The sequence below is a fragment of the Hippopotamus amphibius genome, chromosome 3 (assembly GCF_030028045.1).
Source record: "Hippopotamus amphibius kiboko isolate mHipAmp2 chromosome 3, mHipAmp2.hap2, whole genome shotgun sequence".
NCBI classification, from domain to species: Eukaryota; Metazoa; Chordata; class Mammalia; order Artiodactyla; family Hippopotamidae; genus Hippopotamus; species Hippopotamus amphibius.
In genome coordinates, this window is record NC_080188.1 from 55,564,227 (window position 1) to 55,577,139 (window position 12,913).

The following is a 12,913-nucleotide window of genomic DNA, read 5'->3' on the forward strand; positions in this document are numbered from 1 at the left end:
GTCCATTTCCCTTTACTCTATCATGCTCAGAGGCAGAAATTGAGTGCCCCACTTTTTGTTGTTTAAAACCAATTGAGTTAAGCGCAATGTCTGATCCTGCACTCTTTGGATGGAGTGAATGAAACACTGCATGAATGAATAAAGCACTGGGTAGTTTTTTCTAATTGAGGAGCAATATGTGCCTTCTTATTTGAAAGAGGCCATAAATAGGCATCCAATCATTAATTGGACAGTCACTGAATCCAAAACCAATTTGGTCAAATGGCAAGGCTTAGAGACATGACTGAGATCCCTTAAGAACTGGCTATTTATTTAAAGATCCAGATATTTTTTTACAAAATGAAGGAAGAGTTTTTGGCTCATATGTGTTTAAAAAATCTAGTTAGCTTTATTTGAACACCATTTTTTCCACCTTCAGAAATAGTACATGAATAAAAACTGGGAAAACCCCTAATCTGTTTGGATTTATGCAACACAATTTTATATAATTTTAACAGTAGGTTTAAGTTAGGAGTGGGGAGAAGAACTGATGTCAGTATGCTCTGAAAGAGGAACACTGTCACATTATTTTATGGGCTCAGAATATCAACATTTCAATTGATTCAATGAAATATTGTAAAGATGAAACTAATGATTAACATCATGAGGGCATATATTTTTCAATCATGATTTTGAATTATAATGAAAATTTGCACTGTATATTCATACTAGTTTGTCTATTCCCTTTCATGACTAGTAATACGCAGTTGTAGAATAATAGCCTGAAGTTAGAGTTTAGCACTTAACCATAAACTCCTGAGGCAAACTGGCCTTTTAGAGAGTCAGACAGTTGACTTTGGCCTCTGATCAACAGAGTGTACCAACCACTAGTTATTTTATGTATTACTGAAATTGAGATATAATGAGGATGTAGTTTGAAAATTACTAATGTGCTTTTTTCTTTCGCCTTTTTTTAATATGACCTTTGCCCTAGTTTCCCAGGGGTAGACATTGCCTGGGACTATATTAGGAACTGACAGTGTAGAATACAAAGAGAAAGACCTAGTTAATATTCACCTTCTGATATGCAAAATAATTATGCCATGTTAGCCTTTCAGATTTTACCATAGTCCTGAAAAAGATGTTTCCAAATTCCTTTATCCTCTCCTTTAGCAAATTAAGACTAAATTTGAAGGACTCTGTTCACAGTTTTCTCTAACAGTGTAAAGAATACATTCCTTCCTTCTTCACAGGCTTCCTCTAATAGAAGCAAGATATGAAATATGAAAAATAGAAGAAAGCTCTTTCCCCTTAAGGCTGGCCCAGGTATTTGCATGATAAAGGTTGTAAGGACAAGAAGATACCAAAGCATTTAGATGTGTGGGTCCCATTTTCCTTTGGGGGCTTTGGTTGTGGTTAAACTCATGGGCTTACTAAGTTTAGGGGGCTCAAGAAAGTTAGGGCTCTTGATCTAGTACTTGTTTGAGTCTCCAGAATGAGGCTACACACATTAAAGCTGGGGAATACTGTTGATCAGATGGATACTTTGAAGTTTATAAATCCTGGGCTGAGAATCAGCACTATTTCAGGAAGCAAGGTGATCCCAACAGCACAGGCTGGAGTGGACAGCTCAGCCAGGGGCTAGGTGGAGGAGGAGCTTTAGACTCAGGAGTTGCAGCCCTCAAGGACTAAAAACAGATCCAGTTGGTAACAGATGGCTGATGCTCCCTGTGAGTGCTCCTGAAGCCAAAACACTGAATCATGAATTACTGACTCTAAACTGCAACCAAAGAGGCCAGCAGGGCTCATAGTGGCAAGGTGAGCAAATATCATAGCCCTTTAAGACAGTGGACAGCAGGGAGCACACATCTGAGGATTAGCGTGTAGTTATTTCTATCAATGCAAGGGGGACCACAACGCTCCCAAGAACATTGTGCTCTACACTCTATCCTTCTCTACTCGTGCAGTTTCCTTAGAGAGAAAGTTAGGGGAAGGAGGAGAATATTAGAGACACTGAGAATTTTTATCCAGAGAAAGTGAGCCCAATACGATTTAATCCTTAATCTGTAGCTTTAACCAGAATTGAAGAGTTAATCATTTTTTGCCATCACTAGAGGGTCAACCACAGGGATTATTTGTGAATAGGAATTTGTTAGAACAAAATTAAAAAGCTTTGCATATTTAACTTGAATTAAAAAAGCACTTTAATTAATGTTTAGTAATTTTTATGTAAATTTTACACAAATTATTTTCATTTATCTGCATTAATTTCATTGAAAATGGAAATCTAAAATGTACAAAGTTCTATTTGAAGTAGTATGGGAGGTTCAGCACACACATGCATAAATGCTATCATTTCCTGCTCCTCCTCTACCCTCTGTTCCTATCATTCCACAATCAACCCACCACACCATCACTGATTATGTTTCAACATGGCACTTTAGGCAGCAACTATTTGTTGCTCAAAGTTGGTAGGAGAGAAGAAATTTATTTTGTGTCTCTGTACAATGAGGAACCCAAAGATCTTTAAGATATGGCCTCTGCCTTCAGGTAAATAATCAAGTACGTAAATCATGTATACAAGTTGGCTAGTAAACTAGGTAGTATATGATGTAGGATGCATAAGTGTGAAGAACGTGAATGCTATGGAATTTCACACAAGGAAGAGAAAACTGGAGCTTGGGAGTATCAAAGAAATGTTCATCAAAAATGTGGTTCTTTAGATATACCATAAAAGCAATTTGGAGAGATGGAGAAGATAAAGAAGGAATTTACTGATATTGTGAGTGGCCCTCAAATTCCCAAGTTGCTGGAATAAGCCAAGTATGCATTATGAAAAGCAGTAAAAGTTTGGGTTCAAAACCTCACTCTACCACTTCCCAACTGTGTGAACTTGGATGAGTGACTTCAGCTCTTTGAATCCATTTCCTCATCTATGACAATGTGGATGATAATAACCAATGATAAGCATTTTTGAGGATTAAATGACATAACTTAGAAGGCACTGAGTTCAGTACCTGGTCATAAGCTCAGCAATGCAATTTAACTCTATTTCCTTTCTGTTCATCATTGCCTTTCATCTCCTTTGACTCAGCAAGTTTCTCTTACGGAAGATTTTCTTCCATATAGAGTCTTCCTATTCCTTTATTTCTTTGTATGACACCATTCCAATGCCTATTATGTTAAAAATTCAGAAAGGGTCATTTAAAATAAATGCTTCCTAAAGGAACCACAAAACCAAGAGTCTTTAACTGCCGCAGATTTAAATATTTCACATTTCACAAGCTCTACCTTAAACCCCAAGTACAATATGCTTTCTCATGAGTAGAATAGTTAAAATGGTTGCATGTACTAGAGACTTTGTGTTAAGGGCATTAAATTTTATCTTTGAATATGGTTATTATATTTTGTTGGCTATTTTCAGTTCCAAACGCACCATGTAGTGTATGGGAGTTTAGATACAGGGTAATTTAGCCACACAGCTCTTATCATTACTTTGTCAGGGCAAAGAAAGCTGAGCTTGTCTTTACAGTGTTTTGCTTTACTTCCTCCTAGGCCTCAGGCTAAAGTGGAGGTGAGGAGTTATGCACATGTGGAATTAATAAAATGTGTTGTGATCAGATTATTATTAATTGGATGATGTAATTACACATTATCAAATTTTCTGCTGGAAATCAGGGTCCACCTACATTCTAAACACCTGTATCCTTAAATGATAAAACACTTATATCCTTCAAAATGATATGTGTTTTGAAGAATGGTCACAGAATTCGGTGACTTGCCAAGAAATGTAACTATCAGTTTATAGCTGAATAGGTATTATGTTCAGATTGGGTTATGGGTTGATAGGAGACAACTTTCTCTCTCTCTCTTTCTCTATCATCTCTCTCTCTCTCTCTCTATCTATATGTCAACTATCTATCATCTGTCATCTCCCTGTTTCTTTCTGTGTCTCTAATCCCTGCCAAGGATGTGGACCTAAAGGAAATGTGTAGCTACACAGAGCAAAAACAAGTGCAATATTTTTAGTAAGATTTTTCTCTTGCCACCGGACTCTTTATGCTTCAGACGTTCTTGGACTTTTGGGATCCTGCTAGGGTTGGGAAAGAGGCTGAATTCTTGCTACTTCCTTGCTCTTTTCTACTTAAGTTTACATCTCATTATTGACAGAAGTAATCTATATGCTTCTGTTTAAGGGATTGTTTAAATACATCAGGTTCTTCTGATTCATGAACAAAATTCAGAGCTAGCACCCAGAAGTGGAAAATGGAGTCAGTGCCTGAATATCTCCTAAAAATATCTCTGGGCTTCCAAATGTCCCAGAATATCTGTCTTCCCAAACCATGTTAGACACCTCTCTTTTATCAAATTCTGGGGCTTCTTAGGAATGGGAGGATGAGGTTGGCCTACTGAGAGGATGGTACAAGCTATAAGAACCACTAATAATTTGTAGTTTGCCAATTGGTTAATGTTAGCTGTCTTTTGAGATCAGAGGATCAGAAAGGTATAGACTTTTGGTTTCTGGGCTCACATCAGTTTGGGATTTTTCCTCTTGGTATCAGTAAGACCAAGACCTTATTCCTGGAATGACTCCAAGTTCATCACATGCTCAGGATGGTTGTAGTTGTACATTATTCAGTGAAACAGTGGCTCCCAAGTGCTGGTCTAAAGACAATGCCTGTCAGTAACAAGGGTTCCACTGTCCCAAACTGAAATGGAAAAAATGTTGGTTTCCCAAATGTATGGGAGAAAATTTTAGGGGTCTGTGAAATCTGAAAGTTAGGAAATTATTGTTCTATCCTATACTAAGACAAATGAATAAAAAGATTAAAAGGATCCAACAGCATTTTAACTAACCTATTACAGTAGCTGAAAAAAACCTGCAAATTCTAAAATCAGCAGCTACTCTGTTCTTTTCTTAGCACAGAGTAAACAAGGAAGATATTCTATAAGTATTGGAATGTCAAATATTGACCAGCAACATTGGTCACTCTCCGGTAGAAAATAAGATGGAAGGTAAATTAGATCATATTTTACATTTTGTTTATATAAAAGTAAAGATAAGTGGCCATGGCTAACTCTGTTTAGAGAAATTGATTGAGAAATTTACCTGGGGAGATGAACTCTGGGGAGGGATTTACAACAGTAATTTTTTTTTTAATTTGATAATTTATATATTGTAATATAATGGCTGATGTAGCAATATTTATCACATTACATAATTACAGTCTGACATGATTTCCTATATTCATTGTACTGTGCATAGATCTCTATGGATTATTTACTATTTGCTACAAGTTTGTACCCTTAACATCATCAGTCTTTCCCCCACCACCCCATCCCCTGGAAACCACCATTTTACTCTCTGTTCTTTACACGTTTAATTTTTTGATTCCACATGTAAATGGTATTATACAGTGCTTGTCTTTCTCTGTCTGACTCATCTCACTTAGCATAATGTGCTCAAGGTCCATCCACATTGTCACAAATGGAAAGATATATTCCTTTCTCATGACTGAATAACATTCCCCTGAGTATAGGTAATCACATCTTTTTTTGTCCATTCACCTGTTGATGGGCATTTGGGTTGTTTGCATATTTTGGTTATTTTGAATAATGCTGCCATCAACGTGAGAGGGTGCATTCTCTTCAATCCTATTTTCATTTGCTTTGGGTATATACCCAGAAGCAGAATTGCTGGATTGTATGGTAGATCTATTTTTAACTTTTTGAGGAAACTCCGTATTTTTTTCCATAGTAGTTGGACCAACTTATATTCCTGCCAACAATGTATAAAAGTTCCCTATTTACCACATCCTCATCAGCATCTGTTGTCTATTGTCATCTTGATAATAGCCATTCTAACACATGTAAGTTGATTTCTCATTGTGGTTTTGATTTGTATTTCACTAATAAAGTTGAGTATCTTTTCATGTATCTGTTGGCCACTTTGATGTCCTCTTTGGAAAAGTGTCTATTTAGTTCTTATGCCTGTTTTTTAGGTTGAGTTGTTTGTTTTTTTAATTTTTTTAAATTTTTTCTTTTTTTAAACAATTTTTATTGAGATACAATTGACATACAATAAACTGCAAATATTTAAAGTGTACAATTTGATTTTTTTTTCTTATTAGTAATGTATATATGGCAATCCCAGTCTTCCAATTCATTCCCCCCCCAACCTCCCCCCCATCCCACTTGGTGTCCACATGTTTGTTCTCTACATATGTCTCTATTTCTGCCAAATTGTTTGTTTTTTTTAAACTGAGTTCACTGAGTTCTTTATATTTTGGATATCAATCACTTACCAATATATGGTTAGCAAAATTTTACCATTATGTAGGTTTTTTCATTTTGTTAATTGTTTCTTTTGCTGTGTAGAAGCTTTTAAGTTTGATGTAATCTCATTTGTTGATTTTTTTTCTTTTGTTGTTTCTGCTTTTGGTGACATGCCCCCCAAATTATTGCCAAGACCAGTATTGATGAGCTTCTTCCTGACATTTTCTTCTAGTTTTATGGTACCAGGTATTATGTTTGTCTTTTATCATTTCAAGTTAAATTTTGTAAGTGGTATGAGATAGGGGTCCAATATAATAGTTTTGCATGTGTTTATCCAGTTTCTCCAGCATTATGAGTTAAAGAGACTATCTTTTACCAATTAGATATTCTTGGGTCACTTGTTGAATATTAGTTGACTAGTGATACCTCCAGCTTTGTTCTTTTTCCTCAAGATTTCTTTGACTATTCAGGATCTCTTGTGGTTCCCCATACATCTTAGATTGTTTCTCTTGTTTCTGTGAAGAATGCCTTTGGTATTATGATAGGGATTGCATTGAATCTGTAGATTGGTTTGGGTAGCGTTGCCAATTTAAGAATATTAATTCTTCCTATCCATGAACATGGATGGATTTATTTATTTATTTATTTAATTATTTATTTATTAAAGCTCTTTATTGGAATATAATTGCTTTACACTGCTGTGCCAATTTTTGAGGTACACCAAAGTGAATCAGCTGTATTTATAGATATATCCCCATATCCCCTCCCTCCCATGACTCTCTCCCATCCTCCCTATCCTGGCCCTCTAAGTCATCACCCATCATCGAGTTTATCTCCCTATGTTATGCAGGAATTCCCCATTAGCTATCTGTTTTACATTTGGTAGTGTATATATGTCATTGCCGCTCTCTCACTTCATCCCAGCTTCCCCTTTGCATGTCCTCAAGGCCGTTCTCTACATCTGCATCTTTATTCTTGCCCTGTCATTGGATTCATCAGTACCATTTTTTTTTAGATTCCATATATTTGAGTTAGCTTATGGTATTTGTTTTTCTCTTTCTGGCTTACTTCACTCTGTATGACAGACTCTAGGTCTATCCACCTCACTACAAATAACTCAATTTCATTCTTTTTTATGGCTGAATAATATTCGATTGTATATATGTGCCACATCTTTTTTTTTTTCCATTTTGAAGAAATTTTATTGAACTCTTTGGCAATGGAAAGTCATTAAACACTTTTAAACTTAGAAATCTTAACATCACTTTATTTTATTTTATTTTTTTAAGCTCTTTATTGGAATATAATTGCTTTACACTCTTGTACCAGCTTATGGGGTACACCAAAGTGAATCAGCTGTATTTATACACATATCCCCATATACCCTCCTTCTTGCAACTCCCCCCCACCCTCCCCATCCCAACCCTCCAAGGCGTCACCCATCATAGAGTTGATCTCCCTTTGTTATATAGCAACTTCCCACTAGCTAGCTATTTTACAGTTGGTAGTGTATATATGTCTATGCTACTCTCTCACTTCGTCCCAGCTTCCCCTTCACCACCTCCAACCCCATGTCCTCCAGTCCATTCTGCATGTGCATACTTATTCTTGCCCTGTTACTGGGTTCATCAGTACCATTTTTTTTTTTTTTTAGATTCCGTATATATGAGTTAGCATACAGTATTTGTTTTTCTCTTTCTGGCTTACTTCACTCTGTATGACAGACTCTAGGTCTATCCACCTCATTACATATAGCTCTGTTTCATTCCTTTTTATAGCTGAGTAATATTCCATTGTATATATATGCCACATCTTCTTTATACATTATCTGTTGATGGGCATTTAGGTTGCTTCCATGTCCTGGCTATTGTAAATAGTGCTGCAATAAACATTATGGTACATGTTTCTTTTTGGATTATGGTTTTCTCTGGGTATATACCCAGTAGTGGGATTGCTGGGTAATATGGTAGTTCTATTTTTAGTTTTTTAAGGAACCTCCAAACTGTTTTCCATAGTGGCTGAATCAACTTACATTCCCATCAACAGTGCAGGAGGGGTCCCTTTTCTCCACACCCTCTCCAACATTTATTGTTTCTAGATTTTGTGATGATGGCCATTCTGACCTGTGTGAGGTGATACCTCATTGTGGCTTTGACTTGCATTTCTCTAATGAGTAGTGATGTTGAGCGTCTTTTCATGTATTTGTTAACCATCTGCATGTCTTCTTTGGAGAAATGTCTATTTAGGTCTTCTGCTCATTTTTGGATTGGGTTATTTGTTTTTTTGGTTTTAAGCTGCATGAGCTGCTTGTATATTTTGGAGGTTAATCCTTTGTCAGTTGCTTGGTTGGCAAATATTTTCTCCCATTCTGAGGGTTGTTTTCTTGTCTTGTTTATGGTTTCTTTTGCTGTGCAAAAGATTTTAAGTTTCATTAGGTCCCATTTGTTTATTTTTTATTTTATTTCCATTGTTCTAGGTGGAGTGTCAAAAAGGATCTTGCTTTGATGTATGTTATAGAGTGTTCTGCCTATGTTTTCCTCTAGGAGTTTTATAGTGTCTGGCCCTACATTTAGGTCTTTAACACACGGATGTATTTATATTTGTTTGTGTCTTCTTCAACTTCTTTCTGCAAAGTTTAGTAGTTTTCATTGTACGTATATTTCACTTCCTTGGTTAAATTTTTTTCCTAAATATTTTTTGTTTTCGATGGTATTATACTCATAAATTAGATGATTTTCTTTATTTCTTTTTCAGATGCTTCATCATTAGTGTTAAGTAATGAAATTGATTTTTGCCTGTTGATTTTGTAGCATTCCACTTTACTGATATTGTTGACTAATTCCAAATTTTAAAAACTTATTCTTTGGGTTTTTCTATATGCAGGATCATATCATTGGCAAATTACAATTTTTATTCTTCACTTTCAATTTGGATGCCTTTTATTTCTTTGTCTTGTCTAACTACTCTAGCTAGTACTATATTATTTGAATGGATGTGGTTGAGAGTGGGCATCTTTGCCTTTTCCTGATCATTTTCAATTTCTCTCCATTGAGTATAATGTTAGCTGTTTGTCATATATGGCTTTTATTATGTTGAAGTATGTTCCTTCTATACCCAGTCTGTTAAGGGTTTTTATCATGAAAGAATGTTGTATTTTGCCAAATGCTTTTTCTTCTTTTTTTCTTAATCTAGCTAAAGGTTTGTCAGTTTTGCTTATCTTTTTGAATAACTAAGCTCTTAGACTTTGTATTGTTTTTTCCAGTCTCATTCCTTTATTTCTGCTTTGCTTCTTATTATTTCCTTCCTCTTACCAACTTTGGGCTTAATTAGGTTTCTTTTTCTAGTTCCTTGAGTTGTAAAGTTACGTTGTTTACTTGAGATCTTTGTAATTTCTGAATTATGCATTATTGCTATAAACTTTCCTCTCAGAACTGCTTTTTGTGCATTTCACAATATTTGACATGATGTGTTTTCATTTTCATCTGTATCAAGATAATTTTTTACTTCCTTTTTGATTTCTTCTTTGACCAAATGGTTGTTTAGAAGTGTGTTGTTTAGTTTCTATATATTTGTAAATCGTCTTACTTTCCTCTTGTTGATTTCTAGCTTCATACCATTGTGCTCAGAGAAGATAGTTGGTATGATTCTGGTTTTCTTAAATTTGCTAATATTTGTTTCATGGCCTGTCATATGATCTATCCTGGAGAACATTCCAAGTTCACTTGAGAAGAACATGTATTCTGCTTCTGTTGGATGCAATGTTCTGTATAAGTCTGTTAAATTCATTTGTTTTAAAATATGGTTCAATTCCAATGTTTCCTTGTTGATTTTCTGTCTGGATGATCTATCCATTGCCCATAGATGGGTATTGAATGTCCTCATAATTATTGTATTATTTTCTACTTCTCCCTTAAGACCTATTACTAATTGCTTGATATATTTCAGTGCCTGGGTGTTGGGAGCATATATATTTATGATTGTAATATCTTCTTGATGTAGTCACTCCTTTATCATTATATAATGACCTTCATTGTCTCCTGTTAGCCTTTTTGGCTTGAAGTCTATTTTGTCTGATATAAGTATGGCTAGGCCCACCTTCTTTTTATTTCTGTCTGCTGGGAATATCATCTTTCATCTTTTCACTTTGAGCCTGTGTGTTTCTTTAGAGCTGAAATTAGTCTCCTGCAGGCAGCATACAGTTTGGTCTTGTTTTTGTTTTTTTGTTTTTGTTTTTTTAAATCTATCCAGCCACAGTGTCTTTTGATTGGCGAGTTTACTTTTAGGGTGATTATTTATATGTAAAGAAGATTTGCTGCTGTCATTTTATCATTTATGTTCTAGTTATTTTGTCTTTTCATTGTTTTCTTTTTCCTTCTGTTTCTGTCTACCTTTATAAGTTGGTGGTTTTCCATGGTGAAAAACCATCTTTCCTTTTGTATGTTTTGTGTCTCTACTCTAGATTTTTGCTTTGTGCTTACCATGAGGTTTACATAAAACATCTCATAGATAAAATAGCACTTTTCCTGCTGATAGCAATATATCCTTATTCATCTATGCAGGTTTTATCCTTTTGCTCTTCTCCTTTTATATTTTTGACATCACAAATTATCTCTTTTTATGCTGTGATTTTATTACCAAGTTGTAGCAGCTATAGTTATTTTTAATGCTCTTTTTAAAACCTTTATGCTACAGTTAAGAGTTTGATGCACTATTCTAAAAAAGTTATGGTATTCTAATTCTGAGTATCACCTTAGAGTTTTTGTTTTAGCTTGTAGAGCTTTTTGTTTTAGCTTGTAGAGCTCCTTTTAACATTTCTTTTAAGGCAGGTCTAGTTGATGAAATTACTCAGCTTTTGTTTGTCTGGGAAAGCCTTTATTTCTCCTTCATATCTGAGAGGCGGGGTAGAGTATTCTTAGTGGGCAGTTTTTATCTTTCAATATTTTGAGTATGCTATTCCATTCTCTCCTGGACTGTAGAGGTTTTGCTGAGAAATCTCTGATTACCTAATGGGAGTATCTTTTGTAGATTACTGTGTGCTTTTTTTTTTTCTCTCTTGGCTGCCTTTAAAATTCTTTTTTTATTACTGACCTTTGACAGTTTTAATATAATGTCTTTTTTTTTAATATAATGTCTTGAAGAAAGTCTTTTTGCATTAAAATAATAAGGCATTCTGTTATCCTCATGGACTTGTATATCCAGTTCCTTCCCCAGCTTTGGGAAGTTCTCAGCTACTATTTTTTTAAATAAGCTCTCAGCTCCCTTCCTCTCTTCTCCTTCTCGGATACTGATTATTCTTCTGTTGCCTTTCCTAATGGAATCAGATAGTTCTCATAGGGTTCTTCACTTAAAAAATCTTTGTTCTCTCTCCTCTTCCACTTGTATTATTTCTATATATCTATCCTTGAACTCACTAATTCTCTCTTCCGTATGTCCTGCTTTATTTCCAATGCATTCTAATGCATTCTTCATCTCATTTTTTGAGTTCTTCAGCTGCAGAATTTCTGTTTGTTTCTTTTTTAGGATTCCACTTTCTTTGGTAAAGTACTCCTTTTGTTCATTAATTTTATTCCTAAGATTATTGTATTGCCTTTCTGAATTTTCTCATTGCTCATTGAATTTCTTCATAATAGCCATTTTAAAATTCTTTATCAGTTAGATCACAATATTCCACGTCTTCGGATTCTATGGCTAGAAAATTGTCATTTTCTTTTTGTGATAACTTATTATTGTGATTTTTTATGCTGTTTGATGAAAAGTGACTCTGCCACCACATTTGAAGTAGTGAACACCTTTCTTATTTAGGCAAGGCTTTGTTTACTTTCATTCTAGTAATTCATTAGGTGGGTATTTAGAGGACTTTTGTTTTCCAGAAGGTGGCGATATAGCACAGTTTTTGGTTCCTCTTATAGGTGCTGACCAAGGTTGGGAGACTGAATATGAAAACAAAAATAAACAAAACTAAAGGTGGTAGCAGAGTGGGGGGAGGGGATGTGGGGAGGTGTGTATTTAGCACTTGGGTCTTTGGATGTATCCATGGCCTGGTAGGGAAATCCTCAAGGGAGGGGGTCCCAGAGGACTGTAGGTGGTCCTGTTGCCTCCAGGGGAGAGACAGCAGGAGACACTTTCTATGTGTGTGTGCATACTTCCCTTTTCTTTCCCTTCCCCCAGTCACTCCAGTCTCCTTTTTGAGAGAGAAACTGGTCCCCTCCAGCTGCAGTACATGTGCCCAGGCAGACCCTCCCTCACCACCTTCACCTTCTGCTTTCTCTGCCGGAAAGGTTGTACTGCCTTCTTTGCTATCACAGCCTCTGTTGCTGCAATCTCCACTTTCTCCATGGCCCAGTCCTCCACTTTCAGACAGATGAATATCCATCTCTTCGATGTCCTGGTGTGCTGTGGAATTTCTTTCCCCTTTAACCCCCACCTCCAGTTGTGGATGTCTGATTAGTTGTAATTCAAAGAGGAGGGAAAAAAGGAACAACTCAAACTGCCATGATGCTGACATCACTCTCCTCACAGCAACTAATTGATAGATTCAGGTATTTCTCAGTCATCATTGGCTATCAGTCAGCATGTGTTGAGGGCATAACATTTACTGAAAATTCTGTCATCTCTATGTTGCTTTTATTCACTTACTCTGTTACACATCAACCTGTGT

General features: G+C 35.7%; 1 pseudogene; it reads right to left on the minus strand.

Annotated features, from left to right (window-relative positions):
• Positions 1-12,628, minus strand: part of LOC130848452 (tigger transposable element-derived protein 1-like) — a 94,310-nt pseudogene extending 81,682 nt beyond the window's left edge.
• Positions 12,629-12,913: the final 285 nt, after the last annotated feature.